The 22,019-nt window shown below is 39.9% G+C and overlaps 1 long non-coding RNA gene across 1 annotated transcript in view; it reads left to right on the forward strand.

Annotated features, from left to right (window-relative positions):
- Nucleotides 1-246: 246 nt before the first annotated feature.
- The window catches only part of LOC129524441 (uncharacterized), a 31,233-nt gene continuing 9,460 nt past the window's right edge, over nucleotides 247-22,019 (forward strand). The window contains exon 1 of the long non-coding RNA XR_008668198.2: nucleotides 247-394. This is a non-coding gene — a long non-coding RNA (uncharacterized lncRNA). The remainder of the gene's footprint in view (nucleotides 395-22,019) is intronic.

Consider the following 22,019-nt stretch of genomic DNA (forward strand, 5'->3'; position numbering starts at 1 on the left):
AATCATCAGGGAAGGGGTGGGAGGGGCTCCCTCTCCTCGGCTCTCCCCTCCCCCATCCTTTTCCCTCCCTGGACCTGGGTTTGTAAAATTCACTCATTCACTCCCATTCATTCTTTCAACAACCCATCCTAGGGCAGCAGGACTCCCTGGTCAGGGCCCCTGGGGCAGATGCCGGATTTGAGTTCTGACACTGTCACTTGCCAGCCGGCGACCTTGGGCAGGTGACTGTCAAGCGTCAGTGTTCCATCTGCGAAATGGATGCAGGAGGCACGCAGAGAAGAGTTGACGTTGGTGAGGTGCTGAAGGAGGCGGGGCCGCAGGGGCAGGGGGCGAGCCCTCCTTCAGCCCTCCCCCTAAGGGACAGGAGCTTTGTAGAGGAGGGCCAAGAGGTCAGGTAGGTTGCAGCGGCTCTGCTTTTTGCATGAATGCGTACCCTTCCTCCCGACACCCTGTGCACAAGGCGCGACCTGGTTCGCAATGTACAGAAGAGAGGCCTCTGCCAGGTGAACAAAAGAGAGGGCACACGCAGGCCAAGGAGACCGAGAGAGAGCAGGGAGGTGCCGGACTGCCCACGGGCAGTGAAGGGCAGTGACTGCTCCCTAAAGCAGCCATGAGCCCGGGCTTGGTTCACCCGGCCATGGAGGGACTCAGCCCACTGTCCCAGAATGGTCTCCAGATCCCTAGAGACCCAAGGGCCTGGACCCGGTGGTATAGAGTGACCACTGCAATGGCGGTCTGCAGGCCACTGGGGGCAGCAGAGAGGAGCCGCCCCCGGCTCAGGCGGGACAAGCTCAGCCAGCAAACTTCTGCCAGCACAGCCTGTGGGGGCCAGCTGCGCCCCACTGCACCGGCTGCCGGGCCACCGTGCCTCTGCCCTCTCTGCCACCCAGTGGAACCCTTTTGCCCCGAAGGGGCCCTTGGAGTCGTCCTCCCACGGCCGAGGCCGGGAATTCCAGGCAGCCGGTGCAGCTGCGGGTCGGTGGCCCTTTCAGGCCTGAGGAATTGCTCCGGGGGCCGGGGGGCGGGCTGGGCGCCCGGTACATTAGCGCCTGCTTTGCTGGCTGATGGTGTTTATAGGGATGTGGAACGGGCCTCCAGGAAACCGTCTGGCAGGCCGGGCTTCAGCAAATGGATTGCCAATTAATCAGCATCTATTTATGAGAACGTTTAAACCATTATTAATGTAGTGTAAATACGGAACCGCTGGCGGCCCTGGGCGGGCGGGCGGGCAGGGGGCCATCTGCCGAGGCTGCCATCACATTCCTGGGGCGTGTTCCCGCTCCCACCCTCCTGGGGAGGGGTCCCACCCCTTGCCCTCATCCCCGGCCAAGCCTGCTCCTCCAGGTGCCGGCTTCCTCCGGCTGGGCCCTGCTGGTTCTGAGGCCTGTGGCTGCAGCCTGCCACGTTCTCAAGTTTTTCACCCAAGATGCTGAACAGGGGCGTGAAGGGTGAGTCCCGCCTCAGTCACTCAGCAGGGGTCCGCAGCAGCCCCTGGCAGGCCTTGGCAGGGCTCTTTTCCACCCAGGGGGAGACTGGGCAGGTGTCCCACGCTGGGCCTGGCTGCCTCTTCCCCTCCTACTTCCTGCTCTGGACAGTGGATCTCATCCTCATCCTGACAGAGCTCAGCCCCTGGAGGCAGGGGAGGAGGAGCTGGGGCACTTTCCCAGCCCCTCCCTCACCTGTGGGTCCCAGTTCCCAAGGCTTCCCCCAACCCCAAGACCTAGGGGCTCTCAACTTTCCCCCCAGACTATCCCAAGGACAAAACAAGGTGATTTGCGCACACTGCTGGCACCTCCACTTCTCTCCAAAGATACCAGCTGAGCCCTCTGCCTCCTCCCTGACCTGTCTGGGCCTCCAGTGTACATTGAGCCAAGCCGGGTGGCCTCTCGGAGAGCTGGTGCTGACCAAGACACCGCAGCCAGCCTGTGCCGTGGACTGGGGGGCTCCAGGACTTTCAGCCTGCTCACCCCCAATGTCCTGATGATCCTTCTTCCTCAGTATCACCTCAGATGGCTTTTTCTTTACCAACTGTACCCATTTTACAGATGAGAGACTGAGGTTTAGAATGGAGAAGGAGCTGCCTGAGGCGACAGAGACCGGGAGCCAGAACTGAAACGAGGCACCCCCACCCGACCCCTGCGACCCAACACCCACCGTGTCCTGTTCCTCTGCAGGCCTCTGAGGTTCCTAAACTACATGACCACATATTTTGAGACCTTTGAGTTTTTATGAACGCTCTCCAGAGTTTCCCAATCTCTATGTTTCATTAGCTGTGTTCACCTGGGCCTGCCTCCTTTCTCTGAATGCTTTGCGTGGAGGTGGCTGCACACCTTAGCACTGGATGCCAAGCAAGAGCAGTTAGCCTGAGAGTTCACTCTGCAAAAAAGAAAACAAATAGTGAGTCTGCGCTTTGACGCTGGGTGTTATCAAACATCTTTGGTAATTCCGAGGACTTTCCCTGCTCTGGGAAGTTGAGGTGTTGGTCTAACGGGGGCTCTTGACAGGGAATGCCATGAGGAGGTGGCAGCACAGTGCTGAGGAGAGGGCCAAGCCCTCCAAGGCACGGGGAGCTGCTCCCTCCTGTCCCCACCCTGGGAACAAGGCCCTCCCTCTGCAGGCCTCCACCCTGTGCCACGCTGCTAACACTTACGGTTGGTGTGTTTATTTTTTCACTCAACTCTGTGCCCCTTGAGGATGGGGACAGCGTTTTCACCCCCATTACATCCTGGTGCCTAGAGAAGATGCCAACCAATGTTTGTTGACTGACTGACCATTTGGGAAATTTCTGCTTGGCACCGCTTCCCCAGGCTCCCCTCTTTTCTCTCTGGCCCCAGCCCATCTGCCTTGCTGGCTTCAGCCCTGGTCACTCCCCCAAATCCCAGAGCCAGCCTAAGGCCCAGAAGCATGGAGGGGTTCAAGGAGCCGGGACTAGACCAGACAGCCTTTAAGATGGATGCCCCATCTATCCCAACCCACCCCTGTGGGATCACCAGGCCTCAGGACAGCCACCTGCCTGTGGTCACTTAGCACGCCACAAAGCTAAGGTTTCTGATGTCCTGAGGGGCCCCCAGAGCTGCTCCACGCCCCGGGCCCCCGGGGCCCTGCTGCACTGGCATGCTGGGAGGAAAGAGAACAAAGACGAGGCATGTGCCCCTATTTCCCGGCCCCGCTCCCTGCCCCCTATTAGCCTAGTGAGGCTTGTTTATATTACAGCAGGAATTATTCCAGCCCTAATCAGAGGCCCTGCGAGGTTTCGGCATTCGAGGTATTTCTTTACCCAAGGACACTCTCCAATCCTATAATTTCCATTTCCCCAGACGCCCCTGATTGAAAGCAAACATTTTATATTTGGAAAGGAAAAGGGCTGTGTGCTATTCATAGCCCAGCCTGGCTGTCCAGAGCTAGGTCCTGGGGGGCTGAAGGCCTGGAGGGATGGACAAATCTGGGAGGGTGGCAGGGGGCATGGCTAGGTCCCAGCCAGGAGAGGTGTGGGGAGATCACAGCCCAGGGGTGGGGAGACCAAGGGACAGAGAGAGAGAGCCCCTTGCCACCAACTGCCCAGCCAGGGATGTCTGGCAGTGCACAGCCTCCCTGCTTGAGGGGACAATGTGCGGGAAGGGGGTGCTATAGTAGCAGAGCCTGTGGGCTGGGAAGAGGGTGGGTGGGGGTGCAACTTGAGCCCCTTCCTCCTCTGCACCCCCTTGCCAGGTAGCTTCACTGCCTCTTGCAGGTGAGGATAGGAGGCACGCTGCAGGGATGGGATGGAATAAAATACTAACAGTGGGCCTGGGGACAGAGGCCAGTGTTTGCCCGAAGGGACTTTGAGAAGCCTACTGTCCAGGGGACTCTGTCTCCGCTTCGGGCCCCTCTGTTTTCTGATATTCAGCTCCCAACTCTCCTCCAGGTGCTGCCCACCCCTCTCGAGTCACACTCACCCATCACTCCACAACTTCTTAGGGGCTGAGAAGCACATGGACTCCACACCAATCCCAGGCCACTCTGCTCCCCTCGCCCTTCCCTTCTGAGTTCTTTCCTCCCTCCCTCGATGTGGAAGTCCAGGCAAGGACCATGTGTTCTTCACGGGAGGATATCAGACCCCCACTTACTCAAAGCTGTGTGTAGGCAGCCTCTTCCATGTGCCACACACCACCCTTTTGGAAAGATGCCTTCATTAATCCTTAGAAGCAGATATTATTATTGCCATTTCATGGATAAAGAAACCAAGGCTTGTTGAGCTTAAGTCACCATTGTCCCATCTATGTCCCTTGAATCTCAGTGCCTCAGCACTCACCTCCTAAGACCGGTGTAAATAAACTCAGGCATGGTGTGCTGGAGGTCACAGCCCGCTGGCACGTGCTGAGTGGGGCACACACTATTCTTATTTAAATGAATGGATTTCAGGGAAGCAGGGAAATGAAGAGGGACTGCATGTTTCTGCACTGTATCAATCCGTATTATTGGAATGATTAAGAGACTGCATTTGGAATTTAATTTTTTCCTTACGATTTAATTTTTATTTTTATCAAAGTCATGCATTGCAGCATTTTGTTAACTGCTTTATTGAAGTATAACTGATACATAGTAAAATGCAAACAAGTAAAGTATGAAAGTTGATAAGTTCTTAGAACAGCTTTTTTGAGATATAATTCACATACCATACAATTCACCCATTTAAAGTGTAAAATTCAGTTATTTTTGGTATATTACATTATTAATTATTTTTTAAATTGTGATAGAGTATATATAACACAAAATTTGCCATCTTAACTGTTTTAAGTGTATAATTCAGTGACATTAAGTAATACACATTTTTGTGCAACCATCACCCCAAACAGAAACTGTACCCATGAAACAGTAACTCTCCATTTCCCCTCCCCTCTAGCCCCTAGTAAACTCTAATTTTTGTCTCTATGATTTTGCCTATTATAGATATTTAATGTAAGTGGAATCAGAGTACGTGTCCTTTTGTGTCTGGCTTATTCCACTTAGCATGTTTTCAAAGTTCATCTATGCTGTAGTATGTATCAGAATTTCCTTCCTTTTTATTGTGGAATAATATTTCATCGTATGGATAAACCATATTCCTCTAAGGGTGGGTTGTTTCCACCCTTTGGCTAATTGTGAATAATGCTACAATAACCACTGGCAAACAAGTATCTGTTCAAGTTCCTGTTGTCAATTCTTTTAGGTATATAGCTAGGACTGAAATTGCTGGGTTATATGATAACTCTATGTTTAGTTGTTTGAGGAACTTCAAAACTTTTCCATGGTGTTGGTACCATTGAACATTCTCACCAGGCATGTATGAGGGTTCCATTTCACCACCTCTTTGTCAACACTTGCTACTTTCTGTTTTTTTTAGTTATAGCCATCCTAGTAAGTGTAAAGTGGTATCTCATTCTGGTTTTGATTTGTATTTTTCTAATGGCTAATGATGTCAAGCATCTTTTCATGTCTTGTTGGCTATTTGCCCATTATTTAATTGGATTGTCTTTTTGCTGTTGAGTTGTAAGGGATTTTATATATTCTGGATATTAAACCCTTATCAGATATGTGGTTTACAAATAACTCTCTTCCATTCTGTAATTTGTCTTTTTCTTAATAAAAATTGATATGCTTCTGTACATATGTGTATGTGTCTGTCTATCTGTCTATCTATCATCTATCTATCTATCTATCTATCTATCTATCTATCTATCTATCTATCTATCTATCTATCTATCTATCTATGGAACCCTCACCACAATGAAAATACTGAACATATAAATCACCCCCCAAAATTTTTCATGTGTAGCTTTTTTTCACTCAGCCTAATTGCATGGAAATTTATCCATGCTGTCACATGTATAAATACTTTATTCTTTTTTACTGCTGAGTAGGATTCCGTGGTGTGAATACACCACACACAGTAGTTTGATCATTCACCTATCCTCAAGTATCCTAAAGGATACTTGAGTTGGTTCCAGTTTGGGGCTATTAATTCTTGTTATTAAATAGTTTCTCTGAACATTCATATGCAAGTCTTCATTTCTCTTGGGTGTATATCTAGGTATATAATTGCTGGGTAATATGGAAACTCTAATATCTTGAGGAACTGCTAAACAGTTTTCCAAGGCAATTGCACAATTTTGCATTCCCACCAACTGTGCATAAGGGTTATAATTTCTCTACATACTTGCTATTGTCTTTTTTATTCTGGTCATTTTAGTGTATGTGAAGTGGTATAGCTCATGATTTTGACTGGCATTTGCCTGATGACTAATGACAGCAAACATCTTTTTATATTCTTAATGTCTATTGTATATCTTCCTTAAAGAAATGTCAATTTAGACCCTTTGCCCATCTATAGATTGGGTTACTTGTCTTTTTGTTATTTTGTAGTAATTTTTTTTTATATTCTAGATGCAAATCTCTTATAAGATATATGATTTGCAAATATTTTATCTCACTTTGTGTTGTTTTTTACTTTCTTGATGGTGTCTTTTGAAGTGTAAAAAGTTTTAATTTTGATGATGTTCAGTCTATTTTTTTTTCTGCTGCTTGTGCTTTTGATGTCAATCTAAGAAACTATTTCCCATTTAAGATTCTGAAGATCTACACCTGTGTTTTCTTCTAAGACATATAGTTTTAGCTTTTACATTTAGGTCTTTGATCCATTTTGAGGTAATTTAGGTATACGGTGTGAGGTAGGGATACTCCTTCATTCTTTTGCATGTGGATATTCAGTTGTCCTAGTACCATTTGCTAAGAAGATTTTTCTTCCTCCATTGAATCATCTGGCTACCCTCATCATAAATCAATTGACGATAAAAGTGAGAGCTCATTTCTGGACTCATAGTTCTATTCCATTTAAATAAAGGTCTTTCCTATGCCACTGCCAAAATGTCTTGATCACTATTGCTTTGTAGTAAGTTTTGAAATAGGAAAAGAATGACTGTTCCAACTTTGTTCTTTTTCCAAGATTATTTTGACAATTTCAGGTCCTTTGAATTTCTTTATAAATTTTAGGGTCAGCTTATCAATTTCCAAAAATAAATCAGCTGAAATTTTGATAGGGATTGCATTGAATCTGCACATCGTTTTGGATAACATTGCCTTCATGACAATAGTAAGTCTTTGGTCCATGAATATGGGATGAATATGGGATGTTTTTCCGTTTATTTAGGTCTTCTTTAATTTCTTTCAACAATATTTTGTAGTTTTGAAAGTAAAAGTTTTGCACTTCTTTTGTTAAACTTATTCTTAAGTATTTTATTCTTGTTCATGTTATTGTAAATATAGTTGTTTAGAAATATATTTGATTTTTATATATCGATCCTATATTCTGCAACTGTGTTGAACTTGTTTATTAGTTCTAATAATAGTTTTTTTAGCGAATTCCTCAGGAGTTTATGTATAAAAGTTCATTTCTTCTTCAAATAGAGATCATTTTATTTCTTACTTTTCAATCTAGATACATTTTATTTTTTTTCTTACTTAATTTCGCTGGTTAGAACCTCCAGTAAAAGTTGAACGGAAGTGGTGAGAACAGACATCCTTGTTTTTTTCTTGATCTTAAGAGAAAATAAGTCAGCTTTTCATTATTATATATGAAGTTAACTTCATGGGTTTTTCATTGGTTTCCTTCTATTCTCGGTTTGTTCAGTGTTTTTATCATAAAAAGGTGTTAGATTTTGTCAACTGTCTTTTTTTCATCAATTGAGATGAAAGTATGGGTTTTCCCTTCATTCTGTTGATGTAGTGTATCACTTTAACTGATTTTCAGATGATAAGGCAACCTTGCATTCCTGAGATAGATCTCATTTGATCATAGTATATAATTCTTTTTGTTCATTGCTGGATTCTATTTGATAGTGTTTTGTTGAACTTTTTGGTGTCTATATTCATAAGAAGTGAGAATGAATGAAATATGGTTTTCCTGTGGAGTATCTGTCTAGTTTTGAAATAAGGGCAATACTGGTCTCATAGAACGGGGTGGAAAGTGCTCCAACTTCTTTTATTTTTGCAAGAGTTTGTGAAAAAATAATATTAATTCTTCTTTAAGTGCTTGGTAGAATTAACCAGTGAAGCCATTTGGTCTTGGGCTTTTTTGGCAGAAGTTTTTTTTTTTTTTTGATTACTAAGCCAAACTGTTTACTTGTATAAGTATATTCAGATTTTCTATTTCTTCTCATATCAGCTTCAGTTGCTCTTTTTTCTAGGAATTTGTCCATTTCATCTAAGTTATATAATTTTTGGCACACAGTTTTTCATAGTATTCCTTTGTAGTTGTGTTTATTTCTGTAAAGTCAGTAGTTATGTCTCCTATTTCACTTCTGATTTTGGAATTTTGAGTCATCTCTTTTTTTCTTAGTCAGTCTAGATGTAGTCCTTAGTGTAAAAATGATTTATACTAGTCCTTAGTGTAAAAAAGAATTTACACTACTCCTTAGTGTAAAAAGGATTCTGTACGACGACTAAGTGTAAATTTTGTTGTCTGTTAATTTTGTTAATTTTTTTTGAGAACCAATGCTTGATTTAGTTGATTTTCTCTATTATTTTTGTACTCTCTGATTCATTAATTTTCACTGTAATCATTATTTCCTTTCTGCTGCTTACTTTGGGCTCAGTTTGCACTTCTTATTCCAGGTTCTTAAGGTGGAAGGATATTGATTTGAGATCTTTATTTTTATTTCATGTAATTCACATCTGTAAATCTCCCTCTAAGCAGTATGTTAGCTGCATTCCAGAAATTTTCATGTTTTGTGTTTTCATTTTTACCTATCTCAAAGTATTTTTCTAATTTCCTTTGTGATTTTTTGACCCATTGGTATTTCATAGTATGTTTAATTCTCACATATTTATGAATTTCCCAAATTTCTTTTTGTTATTAGTTTTCAATTTCACTCCATTGTAATTGGAGGTCCTGTAAATTTCAATTATTTTAAATTTATTTAGGCTTGCTTGGTGATCTGCCCTGTTGTCTGTCCTGTAGAATGTTTCATTTGTGCTTGAGAATAATGTGATTCTTGTTAGGCACAGTGTTCTATACATATCTGTTAAGTCTAATTTGTGTATATTGCTGTTCAAGTCTTCTATTTCCTTGTTGACCTTTTGCCAAGTTGTTCTATCCATTATATAGAGTACTGAAGTTTCTAATTGTTATTGTTGAATTGTCTATTTCCACCTTCAATTCTGTTAGGGTTTGCTTCATATATCACAGGGCTCTGTTGTTAGGTGCACATATGTTTATAATTGTTACAACTTCCTGATTGACTGACACTTTTATCATTATAAAATATCCCTATTTATCTTCAGGGAAAAAAATTAAAGCTATTTTATATGGTATTAATATAGCCACTCCAGCTTTCTTATGGTTGTTATATGCATGATATATCTTTTCCATCCTTTCACTTTCAACCTATTTGTATCTTTGAATCAAACATATCTCCTAAAGCCAACATGTAATTGGATTATGTGCTTTATTCAGTATGACAATTCTGCTTTTTGATTGGATTGTTTAATCCATTCTAAGTTAATGTTGTTATTGATATTGTTGGACTTACATCTGACATTTCATTTTTGTTTACTATATGTCTCCTTTATTTTGTTCCTCTATTCCTCCTTGATTTCTTTCTTTTGTGTGGAGTTAATATTTTATAGTATAACATTTTAATTCCTTTAATGATTTTTCCTTTATATTAAAAAAATTTGTTGACACATAATAGATATACATATTTTCAGGATATATGTGATAAATTAATACATTTATATAATTTATAAAGATGAATTTAGTAGAATTGGGATATTCACCACCTTGAATATTTGTTCTTTCATTATGCTAGAAACATTTGAATTATTCTCTTCTAGTTATTTTGAAATATGCAATAGATTATTAGAAACTTCAGTCACCCTACCAACCTGTCAAACATTAGATCTTCTTTCTTCTGTCAAATTGTATATTTAGACTCATTAATTAAACCCTTTTTTCCCACCTCCACCTTCCTGGTCTCTGATAGTCACCGATGTACTTTTTATCTTTATGAGACCCACTTTTTTAAACTCCCATGTATGAGTGAGAACATGTGACATTTGTCTTTCTGTACTTGGCTTATTTCACTTAACATAGTGACCTCCAGTTCCATCCATGTTGCTGCAAATGACTGAATTTTTTTTTAATGGCTGAATATATTCCATTGCGTATATATACACCACATTTTCTTTATCCATTCATCCACCGATGGGCACTTAGGTCAATTCCATATTTTGGCTACTGTGAACAGTGCTACAATAAATGTGGGAGTTCATATGTATCTGTGATATATTAATTTCATTTCTTTTGGATATATACCCAGTAGTGAAATTGCTGGATCATGTGATAGTTCCATTTTTAGTTTTTTGAGAAACCTTCATACAGTTTTCCATAATGGCTGTACTAATTTACATTCCCGCCAACAGTGTAGAAGGGCTCTCCTTTCTCTACATTCTCACCAGCATCTGTTATTCCCTGTCTTCTTTATAAAAGCCATTTTAGCTGGGGTGAAATGATCTCTCACTGTGATTTTTATTTGAATTTCTCTGACAGCGAAGTTGAGCATTTTCTTCATATACCTTTTGGTCATTTGTATGACTCCTTTTGAGAAATATCTCTTCAGATATTTGGCCCATTTTAAAATTGGATTATTTGGAGTTTTTTGCTACTGAGTTGTTTGAGCTCCTTATATATTCCAGTTATTAATTTCTTGTCTGATGGGTAGTTTGCAAATATTTTCTTCCATTTTGTAGGTTGTCTTTACACTTTGTTGATTGTTTCCTTTCCTGTGCAGAGCTTTTTAGCTTGATGTAATCCCATTTGCCTATTTTTGCTTTGATTGTGCTTTTGAAATCTTACACACACAAAAATCTTTGCCCAGACCAATGTCCTGGAGCAGTTCCCCAGTGTTTTCTTCTAGTAGTTTCCTAGTTTCAGGTCTTAGGTGTAAGCCTTTAATCCATTTTGATTTGATTTTTGTATATGGTGAGAGATAGAGGTCTAGTTTCATTCTTCTGCATGATTATCCCGTTTTCCAGAACCATTTATGGACGAGGCTGCCCCTTCCGCAGTGTATGTTCTTTGTGCCTTTGTTAAAAATAATAGACATATATGTGGGTTCTCTATGCTGTTCCATTGGTCTATGTGTCTTTTTTAAATGCCAGTACCATGCTGATTTGGTGGTATATTTTGCTATATATACTACCATGCTGATTGTAATATGTTTCAAAAGCCATATGATGCCTTCAGCTTTGTTCTTTTTGCTCAAAATTTCTTCATCAAATAGATGTGGCTCCATGTACATTTTAGTATTTAAAAAATTTCAGTGAAGTATGTGAATGTTATTTTATAGGGATTGCATTGAATCTGTAGGTTGCTTTGAGTGTATTGTCATTTTTGCAATATTAATACTTCCAGTCCATGAGTATGGAATATCTTTCAATTTGTGTGTGTGTGTGTGTGTGTGTGTGTGTGTGTCTGTGTCTGTGTCCTCTCCAATTTCCTTCATCAGTGTTTTATAGATTTCCTTATATAGATCTTTCACTTCTTTGGTTAAATTGATTCCTATGTATTTTATATTTTTGTAGCTATTGTAAGTAGAGTTGCTTTCTTAATTTCCTTTTCAGATTGTTCACTGTTAGCATATATAAGTTCTACAAATTTTTGTATATTGATTTTATATCCTACAGCTTTACTGAATTTGTTTATCAATCCTAGAAGTTTTTTGGTGGAGTCTTTAGGTTTTTCTAAGTATAAGATCATGTCATCTGTGAACAAGGCTAACTTGACTTCTTACTTTCTAATTTGGTCTCTTTTCTATATTTCTTTTAGCTAATTGCTCTGGGACTTCAAGTATTATGTTGGATAAAAGTGGTGAAATTGGGACTCTGCCTTGTTCAAAATCTTAGAGGAAAGGCTTTCAATTTTTCCCTATTCAGTATGAGGTTAGTTGTGGGTTTGTCATATATGGCCTTTATTATTTTGAAATATGTGCCTTTAATACCCAGTTTGTTGAGAGTTTTTAACATAAAAATTCTTAACTTTTTAGCATAAAAATTTAACATAAAGGGATGCTGAATTTTATTGAATGCTTTTTCAGCATCATTGAAATGATCATATAGTTTTTATTCTTGGTTTTGTTAATGTGATGTAACATGTTTACTGATTTGAATATGTTAAACCATCCTTGCATACCTAGGATAAATCCCACTTGATCATGGTGAACAATCTTTTTAATGTGTTGTTGAATTTGGTTTGCTAGTATTTTGTTGAGAATTTTTGCATCTATATCCATCAGTGATATTGACCTGTTATGTTCTTTTATGTTGTATTGTCTTACTCTGGCCTCATAGAATTAGTTTGGAAGTATTCCCTCCTGTTTAATCTTTTGATGAGTTTGAGTAGAATTGGTGTTAGTTCTTTTTTTTTTTAATTTAAAAATTTAATTTATTTTTAGACTCATAGGGCACATGTGCAGATTTGTTTCATGGGTATATTGCATGATGCTGAAATTTGGGCTTCTTTTTTTTTTGATTTTTTGATTTTTTTATTTAAATTTTATTATTATACTTTAAGTTTCAGGGTACATGTGTACAATGTGCAGGTTTGTTACATATGTATACATGTGCCATGTTGGTGTGCTGCACCCATTAACTCATCATTTAGCATTAGGTATATCTCCTAATGCCATCCCTCCCCCCTCCCCTCAGGCCACAACAGTTCTCGGTGTGTGATGTTCCCTTGCCTGTGTCCATGTGTTCTCATTGTTCAATTCCCACCTATGAGTGAGAACATGCGGTGTTTGGTTTTTTGTCCTTGCGATAGTTTGCTGAGAATGATGGTTTCCAGCTTCATCCATGTCCCTACAAAGGACATGAACTCATCATTTTTTATGGCTGCATAGTATTTCATGGTGTATATGTGCCACATTTTCTTAATCCAGTCTATCATTGTTGGACATCTGGGTTGGTTCCAAGTCTTTGCTATTGTCAATAGTGCCGCAATAAACATATGTGTTCATGTGTCTTTATAGCAGCATGATTTCTAATCGTTTGGGTATATACCCAGTAATGGGATGTCTGGGTCAAATGGCATTTCTAGTTCTAGATCCCTGAGGAATCACCACACTGACTTCCACAATGGTTGAACTAGCTTACAGTCCCACCAACAGTGTAAAAGTGTTCCTATTTCTCCACATCCTCTCCAGCACTTGTTGTTTCCTGACTTTTTAATGATCACCATTCTAACTGGTGTGAGCTGGTATCTCATTGTGGTTTTGATTTGCATTTCTCTGATGGCCAGGGATGATGAGCATTTTTTCATGTGTTTTTTGGCTGCATAAATGTCTTCTTTTGAGACGTGTCTGTTCATATCCTTCGCCCACTTTTTGATGGGGTTGTTTGTTTTTTTCTTAAAATTTGTTTGAGTTCATTGTAGATTCTGGATATTAGCCCTTTGTCAGATGAGTAGCTTGCAAAAATTTTCTCCCATTCTATAGGTTGCCTGTTCACTCTGATGGTAGTTTCTTTTGCTGTGCAGAAGCTCTTTAGTTTAATTAGATCCCATTTGTCAATTTTGGCTTTTGTTGCCATTGCTTTTGGTGTTTTAGACATGAAGTCCTTGCCCATGCCTGTGTCCTGAATGGTAATGCCTAGGTTTTCTTCTAGGGTTTTTATGGCTTGAGGTCTAACGTTTAAGTATTTAATCCATCTTGAATTAATTTTTGTATAAGGTATAAGGAAGGGATCCAGTTTCAGATTTCTACATATGGCTAGCCAGTTTTCCCAGCATCATTTATTAAATAGGGAATCCTTTCCCCATTTCTTGTTTTTATCAGGTTTGTCAAAGATCAGATAGTTGTAGATATGCGGCATTATTTCTGAGGGCTCTGTTCTGTTCCATTGGTCTATATCTCTGTTTTGGTACCAGTACTAGGCTGTTTTGGTTACTGTAGCCTTGTAGTATAGTTTGAAGTCAGGTAGCATGATGCCTCCAGCTTTGTTCTTTTGGCTTAGGATTGACTTGGCAATGCGGGCTCTTTTTTTGGTTCCATATGAACTTTAAAGTAGTTTTTTCCAATTCTGTGAAGAAAGTCATTGGTACCTTGATGGGGATGGCATTGAATCTATAAATTACCTTGGGCGGTATGGCCATTTTCACAATATTGATTCTTCCTACCGATGAGCATGGAATGCTCTTCCGTTTGTTTGTATCCTCTTTTATTTCATTGAGCAGTGGTTTGTAGTTCTCCTTGAAGAGGTCCTTCACATCTCTTGTAAGTTGGATTCCTAGGTATTTTATTCTCTTTGAAGCAATTGTGAATGGGAGTTCACTCATGATTTGGCTCTCTGTTTGTCTGTTATTGGTGTATAAGAATGCTTGTGATTTTTGCATATTGATTTTGTATCCTGAGACTTTGCCGAAGTTGCTTATCAGCTTAAGGAGATTTTGGGCTGAGACAATGGGGTTTTCTAGATATACAATCATGTCATCTGCAAACAGGGACAATTTGACTTCCTCTTTTCCTAATTGAATACCCTTTATTTCCTTCTCCTGCCTGATTGCCCCGGCCAGAACTTCCAACACTATGTTGAACAGGAGTGGTGAGAGAGGGCATCCCTGTCTTGTGCCAGTTTTCAAAGGGAATGCTTCCAGTTTTTGTCCATTCAGTATGATATTGGCTGTGGGTTTGTCATAGATAGCTCTTATTATTTTGAGGTACGTCCCATCAATACCTAATTTATTGAGAGTTTTTAGCATGAAGCATTGTTGAATTTTTTCAAGGCCTTTTCTGCATCTATTGAGATAATCATGTGGTTTTTGTCTTTGGTTCTGTTTATATGCTGGAGTACGTTTATTGATTTTCATATGTTGAACCAGCCTTGCATCCCAGGGATGAAGCCCACTTGATCATGGTGGATAAGCTTTTTGATGTGCTGCTGGATTCAGTTTGCCAGTATTTTATTGAGGATTTTTGCATCAATGTTCATCAAGTATATTGGTCTAAAATTCTCTTTTTTTGTTGTGTCTCTGCCAGGCTTTGGTATCAGGATGATGCTGGCCTCATAAAATGAGTTAGGGAGGATTCCGTCTTTTTCTATTCATTAGAATAGTTTCAGAAGCCGATCCCACAGAAATACAAACTGCCGTCGGAGAATACTATAAACACCTACGCAAATAAACTAGAAAATCTAGAAGAAATGGATAAATTCCTCAACCCATACACCCTCCCAAGACTAAACCAGGAAGAAGTTGAATCTCTGAATAGACCAATAACAGGCTCTGAAATTGAGGCAATAATTAATAGCTTACCAACCAAAAAAAGTCCAGGACCAGATGGATTCACAGCCGAATTCTACCAGAGGTATAAGGAGGAGCTGGTACCATTCCTTCTGAAACTATTCCAATCAGTAGAAAAAGAGGGTATTAGTTCTTCTTTAAATGTTTGGTAGAATTCAGCAGTAAAGCCATCAGGTCCTGGGCTTTTCTCTAATGCGAGACTTTTTATCACATCTTCAATGTTGTTTCTTATTCTCGGTTTGTTGAGGTTTTCTATTTCTTCATGGTTCAATCTTAGTAGATTGTATGTGTCCAGGAAATTATCCATTTCTTCTAGGTTTTCCAATTTGTTGGCATATAGTTGTTTATAGTAGCCTCTAAAGATTCTTTGTAATTCTGTGGTCTCAGTTGTTATGAGTTCTTTTTTGTTTCTGATTTTATTTATTTAGACTTCTTTCTCTCTCTTTTAGTCTAGCTAAAAGTTTGTTGATTTTGTTTATCTTTTCAAAAAATCAACTTTTCATTTCATTGATATCCTGTATTCTTTTAACTTAGATGTTTCTTTGCAAATTATCTGTCTGGATAATTGGCCCATTACTACGAGTAGGGTGTTAAAATCCTCTACCATTATTGTATTGCAATCCTTCTCTTCCTTTAGATCTACTAATGTTTGCTTTATATACTTGGAAGCTACAGTTAATGGGGTGCATATATATTTATAATTGTTATATTATCTTACTTAATTGACCCCTTTATCATCATATGGTGACCTTCTTAGTCCCTTTCTACAGTCTCTGATTTGTACTCTATTCAATCTAATATAACTGTAGATACTCCTGCTCTTTTTTGGTTAGCATGTGTAGCATTTTTGGTTAGTATAAAGTATCTTTTCCCACTCCTTCACTTTCAGTCTATGTGTGTTTTCATATATGAGGTGAGTTTCTTGTAGGTAGCATATAGTTAGGTATTATTTCTTTATCCATTCAGCCACACTATGCCTTTTAATTGGAGAATTGAGTCCGTTGACATTCAATGTTATTATTGATTAAATGTGGACTTATTGTTGCCATTTTGTTGCTTGTTTTCTGGTTGTTTTGTAATTCCGCATCCTTTCTTCCTTTCCTACAGTCTTCCTTTGTGGTTAAGTGATATTCTTTGGCATTATGTTTTAATTCTTTTTTTATTTTTAGTGAATCTATTATAGGTTTTTGCATTATGGTTACCATGAGGCTTACAAAAAATCATAGATATATAACAAATTATTTTGAAGAGATGACAACTGCTGTGCACAGTGGTTCATGCCTGTAATCTCAGTACTTTGGAAGTCTGAGGTGGGAGGATTGCTTAAGTCCAGGAGTTTGAGACCAGTCTGGGCAACACAGTGAGACCTTGTCTCTATAAAAAATGTTTTTAAAAAAATTAGCCAGGCATGGTGATGTGTGCCTGTAATCCAGCTACTTGGGAGGTTGAAGTAGGAGGATCACTTGAGCCCTGGAATTTAAAGCTGCAGTGAGTCATGATCATACCACTGCACTGCAGCCTGGGGGCCAGAATAAGACCCTGTCGAGAGAGAGAGAGAGAGAGAGAGAGAGAGAGAGAGAGAGAGAGAGAGAGAGAGAGAGAGAGGGAGAGAGAACACAGAGAAGAATAGAAACAAATAAAACATTTTTTAAAACTCTACAAATTAACTCCATTCTCTCAACATTTTGACTTTATGTTATCTCAATTTACATATAACGCCTATCTCTTAACAGGTTTCTATAGCTATTGTTGTTTTTGATAGATTTGTCTTTTGGGCTTTATACTAGAGTTAAGAGTGGATTGCACACCACAATTAGAGTATTAGAGTATTCTGGGTTTGTCTGTATACCTAGTTTTACAAGTGAGTTTTATACATCGAAATGTTTTCATTCTGTTCATTAGTGTTTTTCTTCTTTCAAATTGAAGAACTCTCATTGGCATTTCTTGGAAGATGGATCTGATGGTGGTGAATTCTGTTTTTGTTTGTCTGAGGATGACTTTATCTTTCCTTCATACTTGAAGGACAGCTTTGCTAGATATAGTATTATTAGCTGACAGTTATTTTTTTTCTTTCAGCAGTTTGAAAATGTTATACCACTCCCTCCTGGCCTATATGGTTCCTATTGAGAAATCTGTTGCCAGACAAATTGGGTTTTCTTTGTATGTTATTTGCTTCTTTTATCTTGTTACTTTTTGGATCCTCTCTTTGTCCTTGACCTTTGAGGGTTTGATTATGCATTGGAGTAGTTTTATTTGGGTCTTGCTCTGTCACCCAGGTTGCAGTGCAGTGGCATGATCATGGCTCACTCTATCCTTGACTTTGCAGGCTTAAGCAATCCTTCTACCTTAGCCTTCTGAGCAGCTGGAATCACAGGTATGTGTCACCCCACTCAGCTAATTGTTAAAATTTTTTTGTAGAGACAAGTCTCACTATGTTGCCTAGGCTGGTCTCAAATTCCTGGGTTCAAGTGATCTTCCCACTTTGGTCTCCCAAAGTGCTGAGATTATAGGGGTGAGCCACTGTACCTGGCCTATTTTGAATTTTTGATCAGAGAGTTCACATATTGCCATCTCATTAGGGTCAGTTTCTGATTTCTTGCTTTGTAAATCTAGAGAAATCATGGGTCCCTGTTTGCTGTTGTTTCTTGTTGATGTATGCCTATATCTTTGCATTGAAGGCTTAGTTATTTGTCCCAGTCTAATCAGGCTCATTTTGTTGTTTATTGGATATGTTTCCTCAGAGTTTCTTTGTAGTTTACCCATTGATTTTCTTTCTTTTTTTTTCTGCTAGGTTTCTGCCTCCTTCTTTGTACTAGATGGTGCCTTAAGCCCAGGTTTGCCTCAGTTCTAATAAACAATTAGTGTCACTGGTCTCAAATAGGGGAGGTCTCAAAGGGGATGACTCAGTAGTGTGGGACTGCTGGCTATAGGCTCATGCCCAGGGGACCTGTGGGATGAACCTCCTACAGCATGGTGCTGGTGAACAGCCACTGTGATTTGGTGTCTCCTTTGATCAAGTTACAGGGTTAAGTTTCCAAGGCTGGGGCTAGTAGTCTAGCCTCCCTCTTTTGTCTCTGGCTATCCTCAGTGATCTTTCTTCTTTCAGGCACTCCTGATACTTCCCATGGTTGAAACAGGAATGGGTCTCCTGCCAGTGAACCCAAGAGGATGAGGAAGTTGGTTTACCACCTTGATCTTATTTTTTCCAGTATTTTTCCAACTGTGAGTTGGGGAAAATTTTCTATGCGCTAGGTGCTGGATGGATTGTGGGGAGGGACATTGTGGATATGAAAATCCAATTTTCTTACTATCTGCTCAGAGTTTGTTCACTTCTCTGTGGCCCAGGGAACCACATATATTCTCCTGATATTTGAGTTCTGGGATATTGCTGGTGATAATGTCCATGCTGTCTATTTGTTTTTAGTTTTCTGTGGGAGGAGGTGAAGCCAGCTTACTTCTACACCATGATTTTGGAACCAGAAGTACTCCAAATCTCTAAATTTTCTGAGTTATTTCTTTGGTCATTGGTCTAGGGCTTCCATAGAGTCTAAATTTATTAGAATCTACTTAGAGTCCTTCTAATTTAATTTCAGTGAACTATGGAAGTGTTACTTCTAGAAAACTCTATGTCCTCTTTTCCTTTCTGTGCTATTATTGTTAGACATATTACATCAGAATATGTCATAAACCTACCAATACACTGTTATAATTGTTACTTTATATATGGACACTTCTGTATAGAGAGCAAGTAAATTTTTTTAGCTTATTATATTTGCCTTCTTATTTATCATTTCTTGTTCTCTTTATTGGTTCCTGTGGTTTTGAGTTACCATCTGGGATCATTTCCTTACTCCAGTACCTACCCACTCCTTTGTGCTGTTATTGTCAAACATGTCACATGTATAGGCCTAACAATACCTATATGTTAGTGTCATACATATGTATACATGTATATACATATGTATACATATATACATTCTGTTTCATACAATTGCTTTTAAAATCAGGTAAGAGAAGAAAGAAGAAAATATGCATTTGTTTATTTATTAATAATTGCATAACTACCTTTAACAGGGCTCTTTTTTTAATGTGGGTTCAAATTTTCATCTGGGTTTACTTGCTTTGAGCCTGACTGATTTCCTTTAATATTTCTTATAAGGTGAACCTGACAGCAGTAAATTATCTCGAGTTTTGTTTATCTGGGAATGGTTGTATTTTACCTTCATTTTTGAAAGATACATTTACTGAATATAAGACTCATGGTTAATATTTTTCTTTGAGCACTTTAAGTGTGTCATACTACTAAGCAGTCAGCTGTTCATCTTATTGGGGTTACCTTGCATGTAATTTTTTATTGTTGCTGTCAAGATTTTATCTTTGGTTTTGGCTTTCAGCATTTTTATTATGTGTTTGGGTGTGGCTGTCTTTGTATTCATCCTAATCAGACTTTGCTGAGCTTCATGGATATGCAGATTAATGTTTTTCAGCAATTGGAAGTTTTCAGCTACAATTTTTTTTTTTTTTTGAGACAGTCTCACTCTGTCATCCAGGCTGGCGTGCAGTGGTGTGATCTCATCTCACTGCAACCTCCGCCTCCTGGGGTCAAGCGAGTCTCCTGCCTCAGCCTCCTGAGCAGCTGGGATTACAGGTGCCCACCATCATGCCTGGCTAATTTTTGTTTTTGTTTTTGTTTTTTTAGTAGAGATGGGGTTTCACCATTTTGGCCAGGCTGGTCTCGAACTCCTGACCTCAGGTGATCTGTCTGCCTTGGCCTCCCAAAGTGCTGGGATTACAGACATGAGCCACCGTGCTTGGCCTCAGCCATTATTTCATCTAATATTATTTCTGTTCGTTTCTTCTCTCCTCCCAGTATTTCTGTTACATGTGTGTTTGTGTGTCTAAAGGTGTCCCACATTACTCTGAGGCTCTGCTCATTTTTTTCAGTCTATTTTTACTCTGTTCTTCAGATTGCATGGTCTCTATTGATCTATTTTTAAGTTCACTGTGTATTTCTTTTGCTAGTTAAAATCTACTGTTGAGCCCCTCTAATGAATTTTTCATTTTATTTATTACACTTTTAAACCACAGAACTTTTGTTTTTTTATGGTTCCTATCTCTATTAATATTCTCCATTTGATGAAACATGATCTTCCTTTTATAATTTCTTTAAGCATGGCTTCCTTTAGTTTTCCAAACATATTCATAACGCATACTTTGAAGACTTTGTCTATTAAGTATAACATCTGGAGTTTCTCACAGGCAGTTTCTGTTGCCTACATTTTTCCTGTGTATGGGTCCATGTTCCTGTTTTTTTGCATGTCTTATAATATTTTGTTGGAAATGAGAACATTTCTGGTAATATAGCAACTTTGGAGACTGATTGCCCTTCTCCCTCTCTGAAGCTTAATTTTGTTTGCTTATGTATTTTATGACTTGGCTAGACTATCTTAGTGAAGTCCATTTCACACAGAATGAAGTCTTTGGTGTTGCTCGTCAAAAGGCACAGCCTGGGGCATGCATACAGTTACCTTGGGATGAGGGTGGTTTTAGCACACTCTCTTTGTCTCTTTTCTGATCTCTCTGTTAAGCTGCCTGTTTCATTTGGTATTACTCTCCATCCTTTAGACTCCACAAATTACCAACTGATTGCTTTATGTCTTTTTTGACAATGCCCTGAAACATTAATTTCTGAGCAGCCCAATCCAATTAAATTTGGAGAGGGCTAGATTGTGAGCTCAGTCTTTAAGGTTTATTCTGTACCCAGTGGAAGTCTTCTTAGCTATCTCTTTCCCAGATTCTCCCTGGTGACCTAGATGGCCTATGGTTTAGCTTGTTCCTCCTAATTAAGAGCAACTATTGATTTTGAGAGCATCCTTAGGCTTAAACTTCTCCAGTCTCTTTCAAATAATGTCAGGTCCTTTGTGGAGAGCTTTTTCTATGTGCCGCCTCTCCCCTGGCACAGTCTCTGAGCCCTGCATGGGCCATGGCCTCTGTCTTCATTGCTTGCCTGTTTTGGTGTAAACACTCTGCCTTCAGCTGAGGCAATGGTGGTTAGGGTGCCAGTATCCTTGGCCTGATGTGCTAGGGTAGAGCTTCTGTCCTATCGGTAGAGGAAGGAAGCTCCGTATCTCTCAGTCACATTCACCAGGAACTCTTAAACTTGGAATTGAAAGGAATTAGAAATGCTAGTGGTCTGCCCTTCTCAGTAAGGCATGGAATGACTTGGTTGGGAGGAAGAGGGAGAGGGAGCACCGTATTTTGATCACACTCACTCAGAGTGGAGCTTCTGTGAAGCTGAATAGAGAGGAAGCTGGGGTCGGGGGGACATGGGGAGGGAATGGGCCATGGCTCAATGCCACAGATTCTTGCTATTCTTACTGAGTTTTAATATGTTTTCTTGAATAAATATTTCTTTATTTGCTGTATGCTGCAGGACAATTTCCAGAGACTTTTAATGACTTCTTAAAGAAATGTTTTTTAAAAAAATAGCTGTTGACAGTCTTCCTTTTTTTTTTGTGATGGGGTTTTGCAATGTTGCCAGGCTGGAGTAAAGTGGCTATTCACAGGTGCAATCATAGTGCACTACAGGCCTGAATTCCTGGGCTCAAATGATCCTCCTGCCTCAGCCTCCCAGGTAGCTGGGAATTCAGGCATGTGCCACCATACCTGGTCTAGTTTTGCTTTTTTCACTGGAAGTGAGTCTGCAAAG

Source organism: Gorilla gorilla, chromosome 13 (genome assembly GCF_029281585.2).
Source record: "Gorilla gorilla gorilla isolate KB3781 chromosome 13, NHGRI_mGorGor1-v2.1_pri, whole genome shotgun sequence".
Classification (NCBI taxonomy): Eukaryota; Metazoa; Chordata; class Mammalia; order Primates; family Hominidae; genus Gorilla; species Gorilla gorilla.